Source organism: Piliocolobus tephrosceles, chromosome 5 (genome assembly GCF_002776525.5).
Source record: "Piliocolobus tephrosceles isolate RC106 chromosome 5, ASM277652v3, whole genome shotgun sequence".
Taxonomy (NCBI): Eukaryota; Metazoa; Chordata; class Mammalia; order Primates; family Cercopithecidae; genus Piliocolobus; species Piliocolobus tephrosceles.
In genome coordinates, this window is record NC_045438.1 from 87105672 (window position 1) to 87125108 (window position 19437).

Genomic DNA, 19437 nt, shown 5'->3' on the forward strand with positions numbered 1-19437 from the left:
GATGAGCATTTTTTTCATGTGTCTGTTGGCTGCATAAATGTCTTCTTTTGAGAAGTGTCTGTTCATATCCTTTGCCCACTTTTTGATGGGGTTGTTTGTTTTTTCTTACAAATTTGTTTGAGTTCCTTGTCAATTGTGGATATTAGCCCTTTGTCAGATAGGTAGATTGCAAAAATTTTCTCGCATTCTGTAGGTTGCCTGTTCACTCTGATGGTCGTTTCTTTTGCCGTGCAGAAGCTCTTTAGTTTAATTCGATCCCATTTGTCAATTTTGGCTTTTGTTGCCATTGGTTTTGGTGTTTTAGTCATGAAGTCCTTGCCCTTGCCTATGTCCTGAATGGTATTGCCTAGGATTTCTTCTAGGGTTTTTGTGGTTTTAGGTCTAACATTTAAGTCTTTAATCCATCTGGAATTAATTTTTGTATAAGGTGTGATCTCTGAACTTTTCATTGGCTTCCTGTTCCCCAAAGGGTACCCTGCTTCTGCTGGCTTAATGTCTCAGAATTTTGGTGTCATTGTTTTCAGACACCACTTTGTCATCCACTATCTGGCGGGTGGTGGTCTTTTGGATGGTTTGCATGGAGTTACTGCTGTCCAGGGCATCACGAAGATTGAAATCCTCACCATCTTCCAGCAGGCTGTGGTTGGTGGTGATCTCAGCCTCCAGCTTGACCTTGATGTTCAGCAGGGCCTCATACTCCTTGGCCTGGCCCTATCCCTCTGCCTGGGTCTATGCCAGCTCTGACTCCAGGTGCAGCAGGATCCCGCTGAGTTGCTCCATCTGCAGGGTGTAGCGGGCCTCCATCTTCCTCAGGCTGTTCCCCAAGCTGGCCTTTAGATTTCTCATGCAGCCCAGGTCGATCTCCAAGGACTGGACTGTATGTCTCAGCTCCATGAGTGTCATCTCAGCAGCTCCAACCTCGGCAAACTGCGTGGTGACCACCGTGGTGCTCTCTTCAATCTGCTGAGACCAGTACTTGTCCAGCTCCTCTTGGTTCTTCTGAGCCAGCTTGTCATATTGGGCCCAGATGTCTGCCATAATCTTGGTGAGGTCCTAAGATTTGGGGGTATCTACCTCCACAGTCAACCTAGAGCTGGTAATCTGGGCCTGTAGGCTTTTTCTTCCTCTTCATGGTTCTTCTTCATGAAGAGCAGCTCCTCCTTGAGCCCTCGATCTCTGTCTCCAGCTGCAGCCGAGTAACATTGGTGTAATCAATGACCTTGTGGAGCTCATGGATGTCGCTCTCCACAGACTGGCACATGGTCAGCTCTGTCTCATACTTGACTGTAAAGTCATCAGCAGCAAGATGGGCATTGTCAATCTGTAGAACTATGTGGGCATTGTCCACAGTATTTGTGAAGATCTGAGCCCTCAGATCTTCCTCGATGGCCTTGAAGTAATGGCTCCAGTCTCTGACCTGGAGTCCCTTCTTCTCCAGGGGCTCCCGCATTTTGCTCTCCAGTTACCAATTCTTGATCTCCAGGTTCCTCACTCTGTCTAGGTAGGAGGCCAGGAGGTCATTCAGGCTTTGCATGGTCTCCTTCTCCTTCTGGATGCCTCCCATTCCTGTCAGACCCCCGGCCATCCCCGCAGACAGATCCCTGGACCCTATGCTGCCCTGGAAGCTGGTAGAGTGGGACAGGGAGATCTGGGAACCAGAGCCCCTGGTGCATGCATAGATGCTGGCCATGCTGCTCACTGTCCAGGCGTCCCAGGGACCGGTAGTTGGTGGAGAAGGTGGAGCGAGTGGTGAAGTTCATGCTTTCTGGGGAGGAGAGTGAGAGGACATGACTCAGGCTTTGCGGATGACCACTTTTTCATCTTTTACAGTCAACAAGTTGCAAAAAGGTGGGATAACATTTTGCTGGATAAGGTAAGCCACTTAATATTTCCTTTCACTAATTTTTAAGTTACTTATGGCCCAAGAAGCTTCTTTCTGAATGCCTAAATCCCCTTCTCCAAAAGGTGTATTATCACTGGTACAAGATTGGCATCAATTACTGCCTGTACCTGCTGGTGACTTCCTGCAGTGATTTTAGAGAGGAACCATACTGTTTCTTTATTAATTTTCTTGTTGGGATGTGTCAGGAGTGCTGGGAAGTGTGAAAGGGCATCACAGTTCAAAACTACTTGTATTTGTTTATCAGTTCCAGTAACAATGTTGCCCACAGCTCGAAGTGCAGCAGTCTAAACTTTAACTTCCTGGTGGCTGAGGAAGCCAAATGAGGAACTATTCCAGAATCTATTACCATCTGCATTTGTTAATTATCAGCATCAGTAAGGTAAGAGAGGATCAAGACTGTATCTACCAATATATTTACCTCTGTGTGATGAACTAAAACACAAAGGGCTGGAAGAATCTCCTGAATGGTTGCCATTGGTGGTGGTGGGTCTTTGTGGCGACATAAGTTGACCATAACCCAAGTAACATTTCTTAAGAATGTTATAGGAATAGACGGACTTATGAAGGAAAGTAAAGGTTTCACAACTCCAGGACTTATGACATAATCTCTACACTGGGGCCCATCACCTATGATATTTCCCAATGCCCACACTGCTCACAGACATTCTGATGGGGTGAATGGAGAAGCCTCAGGAAAAGTGGCACAGCATTGGACTGAGCTACTGCTTGAGTTTGTTCAGAAGTTCCACATACAATGTTTGTCAAAGCCCATGCAGCTTCAAACTGTGAAGAAAGATTGTCATCTCTTTCAAGACAATGGACTAAAATGGCCAATATTCCAGATTTTTTAAAGTCATCAACTGGTGGATTTCGATCACTGAATAAAAGCTTCCTGGCAGCTTGAACTGCACTTAATTGAATTTGTTGGTTATCACTTGAAGCATTTTGAACAATAGCCTCTAGAGAGTTATTTTGCACTCTATAATCACCCTCTATATCAGAGTCTTCACAGATACCTTCATGTGGTACATTCCTTCTCTTTAAGAGATGTTCATCTCTTTTATTCTTCCTTAATTTAACTACGAGCTCTGCACGATCCGCACCAACTACTGTGCTGCACTGACACTTCCAGGAACCGGGCACCACCTGAGCTGCTGTGTAAGCAGCACCACCGCTTCCTTCTTCCTCTACCACTTCCTTCTTCCTCCATCGCGGACTTCTCCTCTCCCCACCTCTCTCCCCCACCCTCCCACCAGCTGAGATGGGGAGGCAGCCTCGATCTTGCCACATTTTCTTTATCCAGTCTATCATTGATGGGCATTTGTGTTGGTTCCAAGTCTTTGCTATTGTGAATAGTGCTGCACTAAACATACGTGTGCATGTATCTTTATATTAGAATGATTTACAATCCTTTGGGTATACACCCAGTAATGGGATGGCTGGGTCAAATGGTGTTTCTGGTTCTAGATCCTTGAGGAATCATCACACTGTCTTCCACAATGGCTGAAGTAGTTTACACTCCCACCAGCAGTGTAGAAGCATTCCTATTTCTCCACATCCTCTCCAGGATCTGTTTCCTGACTTTTAAATGATCGCCATTCTAACTGGCATGAGATGGTATCTCACTGTGGTTTTGATTTGCATTTCTCTAATGACTAGTGATGATTAGCTTTCTTTCATATGTTTATTGGCCACATAAATGTCTTCTTTTGACTTCTTATGTCTATTCATATCCTTCACCCACTTGATTCTATAGTTTTTAATCTCCCTCAGGTGTCCAGTATGGCTTGCCTTCAGTTTGAGAGACAGAAGTCAGCACCTGAGGAGGCCTCTGGGCTGGCAGTGCTGGGTTTGCACTCAGGTCATCCGGACCTGATGACTCTATTCCCCTCAGGCTCGCTACAGACTGATGTGTACATCACAGGTGAATTGGTTTGTTTTCAGTGAGAAATATCCCTGGGGGAGGCTGGACACCTGAAAGTTGGCAAATGCTTTCACTCCCCGAAAATTGCTTGGCAGGTATGGAAGCACAGACTTGAGATACAGAAACATAAAGAATTTTGTTTTGTTTGGAGGGCTTTTCTTTAGTCCTCAGACTTCCTTTTTTTTTTTTTTTTTTAATAATTCAGTTATTTTCCTCCTTTACAGGACTGAACAAACCTTGACAAATTCTTAACGTGTAATTAAAGAGTTAGTTCACATATGCTTTCTTCAGGTACGCTGATGCCACTAACAAGATTAAAGATTTTGTTAACGTTTCATTAAGACTAAATTATTTTTTCCAGTGCTCTTCCTTTGGTTTTTGATATGGAGATACAAGCCTTCTGCAGATTGCTGAGGTCATTTGCCATGTGTTGCTTTCAACCAGTTTAACTCTTGGAATTCAGGGATTTCTATCTCCCCATGTACTAACCATAGCCTGTCTTTGCAATATTAATTAAAGTGAATGATAGTATATTTTGTTTTGAAAATTTCACAACACAACCAGCAATAATAAGATACCAAAAAACAGGCTAGAAAATATTTGCCTTAGAATAATTGTAAAATGATTTAAAAACTTTTTATTTGGGAACTCAAATGGTATATTGAAACCTGTTATAAGATATAACAGAAACAATATTGCACTTATAAGGGCAAAATAAGCAAAGTGTCAAAACGCAGTAAAGAAAAACTATAAAACATCCTGAAAAACACAAGTGGACTTGATCAAATGGGAATGCATATCAAGCTTTGGATAGAAAGACTAAACATCACAAAGTTGTCAATTGTAAGTTTATCTATAAATGTAATATTATTCCAATGACAATATCATAAGTTTCTATAAAAAGGAACAAAGAAGGAAGAATATACAGGAAAACCCTGAAAAAGAAGAACAATGAGAAGGATACATTCTTTCAGATATTGTTTAAAACTTAGTTAAAATATTCAAAACATATTATAAAGTTGCTATAATTAAAGTAGTGTAGTGTTTGCTCACAGAGAATGGGACAGAATATGGGTATGGAGAATGTGATACAAGCAGCATCTGAGTTCAGTAGGAGAAAAGATAGAATTTTGTTTATTTTGTTAGTTTGAAATAATTTCAAAGTTACCAGAAAAACTTGCAAGAATAGTATAAAGAACCCCCAAATAACCTTTGGCAAGATTTGCCAATTTTAAACATTTTGTCACATTTATTTTATCTCTCTGTCTCTTTCTCTCTCCACACACACACACACACACACACACACACACACAGACACACACAGACACACACACATATTTTATGTAGTTTTGGAACCATTTGAGAATTGTTGTATACATCATGCCCCTTTACCTGTTGATATTTCAGTGTATATTTCCTAAGAGCAAGAATATTCTCATATATATTCACAGTGCAGCAAATTATCAGCTTTGGGACATTGGGACATTCAATATCGACATAACACTTTAACATACAACCCATATACTAGTTCTGCCAATTCTCCCGACAGTGTCCTTTACAACATTCCCCCCTGCCCCCACAAGTACAATATGGAAACTGGAACCATATATTGCTTTCATTTGTCATATCTCTTTAGTTGCCTTTCTTTATCTTTTTCCATTCCTATATTGCTATATTTTGGAAAATGCAGGCCAGATGGCACATCCAGACTATAGGATGTTATTCAACACTAAAAAATGAGCTATCAAGCCGTGAAAAGACATGGGGGAAACTTAAATGCATATTACTAAGGGAAAGAAGCCAATTTGAATGGGATACACACTGTATGATTCCAAGTATATGGCATTCTAGAAAAGCAAAACTATGGAGACAATAAAAAGATCAGTTGTTGCCATGGATTGGGATGGGGGAGGGATAAATAGAGCACACAGGATTTTTAGAGCAGTGATACTGCTCTGAATGATACTGCAATGATGAATACATGTCATTATTCATTTGTTCAAGATCATGGAATATAAAACACTAATAAGGTTTGGCTCTGGGTCCACACTCAAATTTCATGTTGACTTGTAATCCCCATGTGTCAGGGGAGGGACCTAGTGGGAGGTGATTGGATCATGGTGGGACAGATTTCCCCCATGCTGTTCTGGTGATAGTGATGAAGTTCTCTTGAGATCTCTGATGGTTTAAAAGTATGGCACATTCCCCCTTCCTCTCTCTTTCTCTCTCTCCTGCTCCACCTTTGTAAATAGGTAGGTGCTTCCCTTTGCCTTCCGCCATGATTGTAAGTTTCCTGAGGCCTTCCAGTCATGGTTCCTGTTAAGTCTACAGAACTGTGAGTGAATTAAACCTCTTTTCTTTATAAATTACCTAGTCTTAGGTAGCTATTTATAGCAATGTGAGAATGGACTAATGCAAATGCCAAGAGTGAACTCTAATCTAAAAATATGGACTTTGGGTGGTAATGATGTGTCAATGTAGATTCATCTATTCTAACCATGTACCACTCTGAAGGGAGAGGGTCTGTTGATACTAGGGGAGGCTAGGCATGTGTGGGGGCACAGGGTATAAAGAAAATCTCTATACCTCTCTCTCAATTTTGCTGTGAACATAAAATAGCTCTTAAAAATAAAGTATTTAATTTTTAATTTTTTTTTTTTATTTTGAGAGGGAGTCTCGCTCTGTCGCCCAGGCTGGAGTGCAGTGACACAATCTCGGCTCACTGCAAGCTCTGCCTCCCAGGTTCAGGTCATTCTCCTGCCTCAGCCTCCCGAGTAGCTGGGACTATAGGCACCCGCCACCTCACCCGGCTTACTTTTTGTATTTTTTTTAGTAGAGATGGGGTTTCACCATGTTAGCCAGGATGGTCTCAACCTCCTGACCTTGTGATCTGCCTGCCTCAGCCTCCCAAAGTGCTGGGATTACAGGCGTGAGCCATCGCGCCTGGCCAAAAATAAAGTTTTTTTAATGTAAAAATATACATGACAGTAATTTTAAAGAATGACCCTCAAGTTTTGGTTTCTATGATTTTTCCTCATGATTAGATTTAGTTTTTACTTTATTTTGGTGAGAGATGAAATCCAAAATAGACAAGTATTAGGATAACAGGGTAGCCATGTGGAAAAAGATACACATCTAAAGGTATTTGAGATTTGCCATAAAAATGAACCTATACAATTATCAGATAAAAACATGGATGAATTTCTCTATAACTTTGGAATGAGAAAAAAAATTTTATATTGATTCAAAATATATAAGCAATATAAGTTGATAAACATGGAACAAAAAATTGTTTTTGTGCCCCTGCCCCCCAGATAAAGTAAAACGGCAAGCTGGCACAATATTTGCAACTTCTAGCACAGATAAAGGATTAATATTCTATTATTTCAAGGGCTTCTAAATACAAAAAGAGACCAGCAATTCTACAGGAAAACTAATGACATATTGATAACTCACAGCAATTTAAATAGCCTTTAGAAATGTGCAAAGATAGTCTTATTTATAATAAAAGAAATGTAAATTAAAACTATACTAAGATACAACCTCAACTATCATGTTGGAAACAATTCAAAAGTTTTACTTTAAATTCTGTCAGTTTGTGGAGAAATAAGTACTCAGGCATTTTGAGTGGGAATGCAAACTATTGCAGACTTTTGACAATATCTAGCAAAATTATGTATGTACTTATTTTTTGGCCAAGCAATTTCACCTCTAGAAATCTATCCTGAAGACAAAAATGAGCTACCCAAATGTGGCACAAAACAATTTGTTAATGTAATGTTTGCAACCAAAAGGTTAGAAACAACCTGTGTCCATAACAGAGGACTGGTTGAATGAATTTTGGAACAGTCATTCAGTGGAGTGCTATTTAGTTATACAAATAAATGAGGAGTGCTATACAACTAAAAAAAACTATAAAGTAAGTGAGTATGTTTATATACTTTCATGATCACTAGGATATATTGTTAATATATTTTTAAGTGAAAGAAGCAAAGATAAGAAAAGTGATCAAAGAAAGGAATATATATATATACATATAGTCTAATATAAATTCGAATAATAGGATACTCAAAAATGAAAAAAGTCACTTAAATTATGTTTGAATCTGTAGATTTGACTGTGAAACTATGTATATATTTTATGTAGTTATGAAATAAAGTAAAATTTAAAAATAAATCTATAAAATAGCAAATAAAAAGTAAAACCAATGAATCCAATTGAGTATCAAGTTGATGACATCACCACATCAATGTCTATTCCAAGAGACTTAAAAACCGAATACTTTACAATATATCCCTAGTGGTATATACACTTAAGGACTATAAGGATCCATACAAAATCTAGGCTATGTATTGTTATTGTGTTCTTAATAATAGTATTGTTATTCTGAAACTCTTATGCATGTAGATTACAGAACAAAGAGAATAATTACGTAAATGTTTATGGTTAACTAGTATTTTTTAGCATAAGAGAAAAGAGATATAAATATAAAATCAAAGAAGTTAAGTAAAAACCCTATTATTGTACATTTAAATACAAAATATCAGTATTCAGCCTAGGAAACATTGTGGAACCCCCACCTTTATGTAAAAATTATTAGCCAGGTAGGGTGGTGCTGCTCTGGAGGCTGAGGCAAGAGGATCACTTGAGCCTGAGATGTTGAGGCTACAGCGAGCCATGATAGCACCACTGCCCTCCAACTTGGGTGACAGGGTGAGACCCTATCTCAAAAAAAAAAAAAAAAAAAAAACATTGTGTAGGGGCTGGGCACAGTGACTCATGACTGTAATCCTAGCACTTTGGGAAACTGAGGCAGGAGGACTGCTTGAGCCCAGGGTGGGTCAAGGCCAGCCTGGGCAAATTGGAGAAATCTCACCTCTACAAAAAGCAAAAAATAGCAGAGTATGGTGGTATGTATCTGTAGCTCTAGCTACTTGGGAGGCTGAAGCAGAAGGATTTCTTGAGGCCAGGAGATAGAGGCTTCAGTGAGCCTCATTCACGCCACTGCACCCCAGTTTGGGTGACATAGCAAGACTTTATCTCAAAAAGCATATTTTCTAGCTTTGTCTATTGAGAATCTCAAGAAAAAATGACCAATCCAGTAGCACGGAGAAAGCTAGCCCTCACATTGTGGGTTCTGAATACCTTTTCCAGTGAAAAGAACTAGGGTTCTTTAGATAACTATCTAACTCCAGGTCTGTAATAGAAAATGTACAAGATGAGCCTGAAACATATTATAGCATAAAGCAAGGGATTAATTAAAGAATATGGGATCCTGAGAAAAGAACTCAAGAGACAACTTGAAGAGATTGTCATTGGTTAAAAATGGGACAATTTGAGCACCAATAAACGGTAAACTAATAACTGAAATAAATCAAGTTATACAAAATGCTTTAAAATTCATGAGTTCATAATGATACTTAGAAATAAAAACAAAAAATCCTTTTGAGGATGCTAGGGAACTAACTCATTGTTTTGAAAAGTGATAAAGGGAAATAATTGACAATTTTATCTTCTTTTCTTCACAAGCCATACCTCAGGATAATCAAATAGCTGATGATGAAACATATCTCTTTAAATAAGTATTCATAACAGAAAAAGAAAGGATAGATGGAGAAAATCACCATTTTGCAGCCTTTAATGAGACAATCCAGGAAGATCTTCAATGGCTACTGCATCACAAAAAGAGAGACAGCCAGATATAAAGTGCCCCCTGATCCCCATGTTTAACCACTCATGAAGTATCTTGTCAGAAAGTCAGACCTGAATGTAATCAAGCCTCTATACATAACAAATAGTTTTCAGGAAAAAACAGGGGAGGAGGGATATATTAAATGACACCACGAAGATACAGCCAGCAAAATCCTGTATGTGAACAATTATTCAGGAAAAAAGCCTGGTTTCTTCAATGACAAATTGTGTATGTGTGTGTTGGGGGAGGGGTGGGGGCGCAGGTAGGCAGAGATAGGGGAAGAAAGAACACTATAGATTGAGATGTGAGACGTGTCAGTTGCAATACACGGATTTTGATTTGAATAAACAATGAAAAATAGGCAATCAGGGAAGTTTGATTACTGACTAGATATCTGTTGGTGTTGCAGAATTATTTTTCAGTTTTTATTTATGTTAATGGCCATGTTAAAAAAGAGCCTTTATCCTTCAAAGATGCAGTTGGAAATAGTTACAGATTGAAATATTTACAGATGAGATTATGTGATGTCTGAGATTTGCCTTAGGGAAGCCAGTATTGGCAGAGGGGAGTGTGCAAGGTTTGAGAAGAAATGGGGTTGGGTCATTATTTGATAATTGTTGAAGCTAGGTAATAAATGAAAAGTTCATTGTATTAGTCTCCCTATTTTTGCTCATGTTTGGTGTTTTCTATTAAAAAAGGGGAATACTGAGAGATAAGACTTTCTTTCACCCTAGTTAAAGTAGGGAATAAACTGACCTTTTAAAAAATTATTAAATGGGAAGCTTAACTGATATTTTGGAATTTTCAAAGTACAATGAAGAGGGCAGGTATATCCCTAGAAACTACACCATAGGTCTTCTTGGAGGTGTGACATGTTCTTGATGACTTCTAGTTCATTTTTGCTAAAATGTGTTCCCTCTAGGACACTGAGAGGAGTGCTTGTGATTTCAGATCTGAGGTCAGCTCTTGCAACTGTTTCCCATAGGGCTGCACCAACAGAGTGTGCAGAGTTGAGGGGCTCTGCTGTGTGTTGTCTGTTAACTCTGAGTGCGAAGGCTGTGCAACTCTCTTTGGTTCCTTTCCAAAAGTATTTCTGACTCCCCAAGTGCAGAATGGGGGTCAGGTGGACCTCTTATCAGGAGCCATGCTGAGATCTCCATCTCATTTTGCTCAGTGAGACCGTCAACTGGAATTGTTTTCCTGAAGGGAAAAGTGTATTTCCTTTTACTATTGCCAGAGCCAGTTGTTCCCACCAATGGTATTTTAATTGCATACCAAGCAGCCGTCTACATATTTTGTTGCCCAACATGTCTAAATTTGTCACAAAATGATTCCAGTGTATTTTCCTTTTTGAGCAATGAAATAGAGTATTTTAAAGGAGGATGTGTTGTACAGATATATATCAGGGTGAGGTCCCTAATTGGCTGGAATTTGATACAATGAGTAACTTATTTGACATAAAAAATTAAATGTCTTGAAATGGTATGGTCTCTTCTTTCACACATTTGGAGGCAATATTAAGATTACAGGATGTATAAATCATTGCTATGGTACAGTTGAGAAAATTTGTCAACTTTAGACTATTTCTGTTTTGACGATATAGTCTAGAAATAAAACTGGGTATGTTTGTCTTACCCCATTTTATTACCTATTCCCATGGGTATCTGAGGGCATATTCCCACAAATAGAGGTTCTCAAAATGTCCTCTGGGCCTGACTTAACTTGAGAAATAAGGCTCAAAGCTATTGGATTATCACTGGGGTTGGGGCCAGGGAGCTAGTTCAGAACCAGCATCCAGATCTTTTCCATACTTGCCCTGGTTAAATATATTGATGTTGGCCTGTGCTTGCCAGTTGCTCTGTCACTCTGTCACACATTCAGAGCTTTTTAACCTGAGCATGTATGTCCAGAAGGTGCAATTAATGTCAAATGCAGGACAATGGCCTGACCCAAGTATGTGAGTGGTGACGTGGCAACACCTAGTGTCTTGATTTGAGGTCAGAGTTGAGCCTGATGAAGTGTCTGGAATTCCATTCTGAGCCCATGTCATTTCTGGATTTTCTGGCTTAAATGCATCATTTCATCTTGGAGAAGGAATATTTAGAAAGAAATCTTCATTTATTTTTAAACACTGTGTCATTGAGATGGGACAAACATATCATCAAATGGATTCAAAAATTTGATTCAAAAACCAAAAACAAAACAGAATTTTATAGTTGAAAGTAATTAAATTGATATAAATTAGCACATTCATTTATTCATGTACAGAGTGGAGGCTCTGACACTTTTCAACATTGGGCCAAGTGTAGGGAAACTGTGGGGAAGACAGTTTCTCTCTTCAAAGAATTATTACCATAGGAAACCTAACAGAGATACAGCCGCACCTTTGGTGTTCATGGTTTTGACTCTTCTCCTGTTATCCTCAAGGCCTGACATGAAGCCATTTAGAATTTTGCAGAGGGACAGAGCATGGTGTGTGGAGGTGGGGGGGGGTCACAGAAGTGACTGCACTCTGCAGACTCTTCCTCCACCCCTATGCATACACACCAGCCATGTTAGAACTCAGTTTTGTTATTATCTACTCCAGTACAAATGTTATAGTAGACAATCTATTATATTTAGGGCTTTGCGGGTATTTGAAGATTTCAGGAATGCAAAGCTGGGAGTGGGACAGGTAAGGGCACTGCAGCAGCTGGTAGGAAGATCACTGATCCAGCCTGGGTGGGTCAGAGAAGGCCCTGTGGAAGACAAAATGCTCATGCTAAGCCCTGGAGAACTGGCAGGAGTGGGCCAGGGAAATACATAGCAGGCAGTCACTGAATATCTGGAATGAATTTTGAAATCCATGCAGAGGAAACAGCATATTGAGAGAACCAGAGGGTGAACAGCATGGCAAATTTTGGAAGAGAGTAAGTAGTTCAGCCATTCAACACTTGATAAATATTTATTGAGCATCTACTATGTGCTGGACTCTGTTGTAGGGATTGGAGATATAATGGTGAACAAGATAGTAAAGCTCCTGTTTTTCCAGAGCTTGTGGAGAAGAACTGTACTAAACTAAGTAAACAAGAAAATTTCAGATGGATAGAATTATAAGAGGATGTGCCAGAGTGATCAGGAGTAAAGCTAATAACTTACTGGCTATTAAGTATTATTAAAAGCCATGACTTTTACATTAAAAAGTGATTATTTATTTGGAGGACTGAATGTCTAATTATATTTTAGAGGAAATTTTGTGTTATAGCAGAAGAGTCCTTTTTTTGGCTGTCCCTCAAATTGCCAAAAGTAAGATTGATCTTGCCCATGGGAATGAGTGGGGGCATAGGCAGGTGATAAGAGGAAAGAAGGTGTCAAAGAAAGGAAGAAGAGGGAGAGAGTGGTGGAAAGAGTGAGTAAAAAGATCGCAGTGCATATTGTAGAATGGATTATTAATAATAACTGCTGGTGTTTTTCTGAGTGCTCATGATTAGCCAGGCACTGTGCTAAGTGAATTAGATCTATTAATTCACCTTATTTTCAGCACAACCCTGTGAGGTAGTTACTATTATCATCTTCAGTTTATGGGTAAGAAAACTGAGATAGACTATGCAAAAAATTGAAACTGGACCCCTTTATTACACCATATACAAAAATCAACTCAAGGTGGATTAAAAACTTAAATGTAAAACTGAGAACTATAAAAACCCTGGAAGACAGCCTAGGCAACACTATTCTAGACATACGACCTGGCAAAGATTTCATGGCAAGGACTCCAAAAACAATTGCAACAAAAACAAAAATTGACCAGTGGGACCTAACTAAAGAGCTTCTACCCAGTGAAAGAAACTATCAACAGAGTAAACAGACAACCTACAGAATGGGAGAAAATATTTGCAAACTGTGCATCTGACAAAGGTCTAAAATCCAGAATCTATAAGAAACTAAAACAAATTTACAAACAAAACACAACCCCATTAAAAAGAGGGCAAAGGTGCCGGGCATGGTGGTTCACGCCTGTAATCCCAGCACTTTGGGAGGCCAAGACAGGCAGATCACGAGGTCAGGAGATAGAGACCATCCTGGCTAACACGGTGAAACCCCGTCTCTACTAAAAATACAAAAAATTAGCCGGGCGTGGTGGTGGGCACCTGTAGTCTGAGCTACTCGGGAGGCTGAGGCAGGAGAATGGCGTGAACCTGGGAGGTGGAGCTTGCAGCGAGCTGAGATTATGCCACTGTACTCTAGTCTGGACAACAGAGTGAGACTCTGTCTAAAAATAAAATAAAATAAAAAAGAGGGCAGAGGACATGAACACTTCTCAAAAGACACACACGTGGCCAACAAGCATATGAAAAATTGCTCAACATCACTAATCAGAGAAATGTAAATCGAAGCCACAGTGAGATACCATCTCACACCAGTCAGAATGGCTATTAATAAAAAGTCAAAAAATAACAGATAGTGGTGAGGTTGCAGAGAAAAGAGAAAAAATACTGCTGGCAGGAATGTACATTAGTTCAACCATCATGCAAAGCAGTTTGAGGGTTTCTCAAAGAACTCAAAGCACAGTTACGATTTGACTCATCAATTTCATTACTGGCTATATACCCAAAGGAATATAAATCATTTTATCATAAAGACATATGCACACATATGTTCATCACAGTACTATTCACAATAGCAAAGATGTAGAGTCAACCTAAACACCCATCAATAGTAGAATGGACAAAAAAAATTGTGGTGCATATATACCATGGAATACTATGCAGCCATAAACAAAGAACAAGATCATGTCCTTTACAGTAACATGATGTAGCCATTATCCTAAGTGAAGTAATGCAGGAAAAGAAAACCAAATACCACATATTATCACTTATAAGTGGCAGTTAAACATTGAGTACATATGGACACAAAGAGCAAACAATAGACACCAGGGCCTACATGAGGGTGGAGGTTGGGAGGAGGGTGAGAACTGAAAAACTACCTATTGGGTACCACACTTATTATGTGGGTGTTGAAACAATCTGTACCTGAAACCTCCATGGCATGCAATTTAGGTATACAACAAACCTGCACATGTTCCCCTGAATCTAAAAAAAAAAAAGAAAACTGAGTCAGAGAGAGGTTTGATGAGTTGCCCAGAGGCATAAAGGCAAAGGCGAGACTCAAAACCAGACATCCTGTTTCCGCAGTCTAAACTCCTCCCCATGAATCTCATGGCTGCCCTCAATGGCTTTGGTATGCCTCAGTGGCTTCTCTGTCCTGTGTTCATTTACTGTGCCCACAGAACTAGGAGACTCATTTTTGGAGTTTCAGTGTCAGCTCAAGCTTGTGATTTTACAAAAGCAAGTTAAGCCTTCCTGGTGTCAAAGCTTTGGACTCAACCTTCTGTTGCCTTCTAGGAATGTCACCCAGGTAGACTATGAGGATCCTGAGACAAAGGTGAAATTCAATACAGGATATTTTCAGAATCTCTTTTCTGCCCAAGAGATGAAGCTCCCACCAGGCTGCAGATGGTCCCTCTGATGTATTTTTCAGCCCATCCCTGGACCTCTAGGATAGCCTATGAAAATCCTGGTGGTTTAGTGTCATAGAATTGAAGCCTGGCAAGGAAATACCAGGGTTTCCTTCAGTGATGTCACATTGATGAGAATCTGGAAACAGATTTTAGTGACCTTCAGAATAGGTGAGTTCATGGCATTACTGGGTCATCCATTCTGATGTTTAACCACCCTGTGATCAGCACATTGTTTTCCTCTTGTACTTACGGTGACTCCATTGCACGTAAAAAAACCTTTTATGTACTTGAACTCTCTCCAGAGTTTTCAATTATCTAGGCGCAATGCCTAATATTTAAATTAAATCTAAATTCTAACACAGAGTTTATTCCAGACTCTCTATGAGAATTGTATACTGTTACCTCGAACCTAAGCAGAGTGGGGAGGATTATGTGATAGACATAAATTTTCTTTGACTGTCTTACTGAATTTACAAAGTATTTCTGGAATTGCAATTTGATGCTTATAATATTGATTACTGCAAAATGATTTCTTTGCATGTAAATGAACATTGATTTGGATGATGGGAGACAACTAAAACCATAATATTATTACTGATACAATGCTACACAGAGGACAGAGCTGGGTTTGGGCAGCAGAGGCCTGAATCCTGGCTCCATGACTCACTGGCCAACCTTGAACCAGTCACTTGAATGTTCCACAGCTCAAGTTACTTAGCTGAGAGTGGAAGGTTTATTAGATGGCTTTTAAGTTCTTTCCAGTTTTAAAAGCCAGGGACTCATTAGAAGCAGAAAGTAGAATGGTGGTTCCCCGGGACTGGGAAGTGGGGGTGGGAAAGGAAAGTTGTTAGTGGGTGTAGAGTTTTAGTTTTGCAAGATGAAAAAGTTCTAGCAATCTGTTGAGCAACAATGTGCATATAGTTACCACTACTGTACTGTTTACTTAAAAATGGTTAGGATGGTAAATTTTATGTTATGTGTTTTTACCAAATTAAAAAGTCAGGGACCCCAGTGGTCTTCCTTTTTTTGGCATCTTAGTGAAAATAATCTTAATACAAAGAGGTACACTGAAATTTTAAGTCATATTTATCTTGAGGTCTACACGAACTCTGACTCCTTACTCCAGAACACACACACACACACACACACACACACACACACACACACACACACACACGGTTTCTGGGGAATCACTGTAGAAATGCCCCCTTTAAAGTGCATTTTAATGGCGAGGAAGTTGTCATAGTGTTCCTAACGTGAAGATTGTTTGGCTGGATTTATTTATCATCAGGAATTTTTCCTTCATGATGGCCTGGAAGAATTTAGAGTTTATTTCCAACATGGGAAATGTTATCCAGCAACGGTCTTCCTTAAAGCTTATCCTCAAAGCCAAGGAGTTGGCAAAGACTCACATTTGGTGTCCGAGCAAAGAGAGCTGAAGTGATTGCTCCTGCTGTTCCCAAACTATGCCTGAAGGAGGTCTCCACACTGCTTTTCAACACTTGGTTGGATCCCCAGTGTTGACATGGTGACTCGGAGGAGAGCTGAGCTGCTTTGTGAACATCAGAGCATCAAGATCTAGCAGGGTTGGGGGGCGCTTCGAGGTGGGCCAGCTTGAATGTTGTGAGCAGGAGCAGATGTTCCCAGCAACCTCCCACCCCACCCCTTTCCCTAAATAGTCCTTATTGATGTATTTGGTGCCAGTAATATTTTTCCATTGTGCATGTTGATATAGAATTCAGTTAGTGTTGCTGAAGCTCCAGAAAGTTGTAGAAAGAAAAATCTGAACAGTCTTCTACTGAACATTTAGAAAAATCAAACCCATTGCCTGCCAAAAAGATAAAGAGGCACAAATGCCCTTAGCAAAGGAGAAGTGCTCTGGGCTGCTGTTCCTATTGGGATGTTGCCAACCCCACCTTATCACCTTGTAGATTGTGGAAAGCTATGGACTAACTTGAGGCACAAATTGACTCCACATGTTTTCTCCCATGGTGAACTCTCGCTTTCTGATCACTTCAGGGCAAGAGAAGAGAGGCAGTGCTTGGTGGGCATGTGGCTTTCTGCTAGTGGGGTGGGGTGGATTCTCCAGCTGAAACCAATAAAATCCACTCAGAAGAATTCTTCACAAAGTTAGATGGGAGTTTGACAGTCCCAAAATGCTCACACAATTTCTGCAGCTGTGCAGTTCTTAAACAACAAAACAAAACCCCAAACAACAACAAAAAGTCTTAGAAAAAAGGACAGTGTTTCTAAATTTCTCTTCCCAGAGGCACTCTATGCCTGCCTCTGGTCACGTCATCAGAAAAGCTCACTTCTCAGTGGTGTTAATTCATCAATCATTGGAAATACCCCTGTTCAATCATGTCTGAAGCTGGTCACAACGGCTTTCTGCTTCTTGGTAGAAGTGTGGTCAGTTTCATCCCCACTGATTTTATCTGGGCAAATGGGCTCCCCTTTAAGTGTGTTGAGGTGTGAATATCATCTCCTAGAGTTTTCTAATTTTGTATATGGCTAAGAAACCATTCAGGTTTTCTCCTGTCCTGTGTTTGGGCCATCTTTTAAGTTTGTACCACTGCACATGCTACAACTTGTAGAAGAATGGGTGCTGAGTTGCTGTCTTAAAAATGTGTTTTCCGTTCTTTTAAGGATCACAATAAATGGTGTTCTTCTCAGAAACTAGTATACAGTGTTTACAGTAGCATTATTCAACAACCTGTGTCCATCAATAGATAAATGAATAAACAAAATGTTAGTACATATATACAATGGAATAATGATCTAGTCATAAAAAGGAGTGAAGGATGGGCGTGGTGGCTCATGCCTGTAATCCCAGCACTTTAGGAGGCCGAGGCAGGCAGATCACCTGAGGTTGGGAATTTGAGACCAGGCTGACCAACTGGAGAAACCCCGTTTCTACTAAAAACACAAAATTAGCCAGGCATGTTGGTGCTTGCTTGTAATCCCAGCTACTTGGGGGGCTGAGACAGGTGAATCGCTTGAACCCGGGAGGCAGAGGTTGCAGTGAGCCGAGATCGCGCCATTGCACTCCAGACTGGGCAACAAGGGCAAAACTCCGACTCAAAAAAAAAAAAAAAAAAAAAAAAAAAAAAAAAAAAAAAAAAAAAAAAGGAGTGAAGTACGGATACATCATACAATTTGGATGACTCTTGAAAACATGATGCTAACACATTAAAATCTTATAAAAAAAAAAGATATGAAAGAAGCCAGACACAAAAGATCACATACTGTGTAATTCATTTTATATGATAAATCTGGAATAGGCAAATCTATGGAGTCAGCAGATTAGGGGTTCCTTGGGGTTGGGGGAAATGGAGAATGATATGGTATGTTTTTCTGGGGTGATGAAAAAGTTCTCTTTTTCTAGAGAGAGGGAGTTGTTGTATAACATTACAAGTGCACTAAATGTCACTGAATTGTGTACTTTAAAATGGTTAATTGTATGTTACATGAATTTAATCTAAAAACTTTTTTTTTTAAAGAGGTATGTTGTTTGATTTTTTAGAGGTGTCCTATTTTTGTTTGGGTGTGTGTCTTTCCTTCTATGCCAGCCCAGAGAGACTTATTCTTCACATTCTATCTAAACGATCCGTTTCAGGCCCTTGAACTATGTACAGTTGATATTTAGCCTATCTTCTTATATTCTCCCCCAGAAATTTATACATCCACAGCATTTCTCAATTTGCGTCTTTTTCTTAGTGACAAATATACCCTTTTCAGAATCTATGTTCAAGACTAACCCTGATTGCAGGTGAGAGGAACTCTGGAAAATTGGTAGCTCAAGATGAATAATTTGTTAGCTTTTCAAAGCTTTGGAAGTCAGGGTGCAACAAGTGGAGCTTTAAAAAACAAACAAACTGGCTGGGCGCGGTGCTCATGCCTATAATCCCAGCACTTCGGCAGTCTGAGGTGGGCGGATCACGAGGTCAGGAGATCCATCTGAGACCATCCTGGCTAACATGGTGAAACCCCGTGTCTACTAAAAATACAAAAACAAAATTAGCCAGGCGTGGTGGCGGGCGCCTGTAGTCCCAACTACTTGGGAGGCTGAGACCGGAGAATGGAGTGAACCTGGGAGGCGGAGCTTGCAGTGAGCCGAGATCGTGCCACTGCACTCCACTCTGGGCAACAGAGTGAGACTGCATCTCAAAAACGAAAACAAAACAAAACGATAACCAAAACAAACAAACGGAATACCTCCTTTGCTTCTGGTCTTTTATGAAATTTCTTTCGCTGACTTTTCTCTGTGAAATGTTCTAATAAGGAAAGTATTTTCCTCCTGCCTGTTTCTGTATTAAAGCCTCAAAGTATTAGAAGATGCTAAAATGATCCTATCGGTAAAAGTAGAGAACCCTATAAATCCAGTAGTCATTGGGCAATTGTAATTCATATTCTGGGAGTGG

General features: G+C 39.9%; 2 pseudogenes; both read right to left on the reverse strand.

Annotated features, from left to right (window-relative positions):
- Positions 1-489: 489 nt before the first annotated feature.
- LOC113224875 lies at positions 490-1760 on the reverse strand (annotated as a pseudogene).
- A 32-nt stretch (positions 1761-1792) lies between these two features.
- LOC111538093 lies at positions 1793-3193 on the reverse strand (annotated as a pseudogene).
- Positions 3194-19437: the final 16244 nt, after the last annotated feature.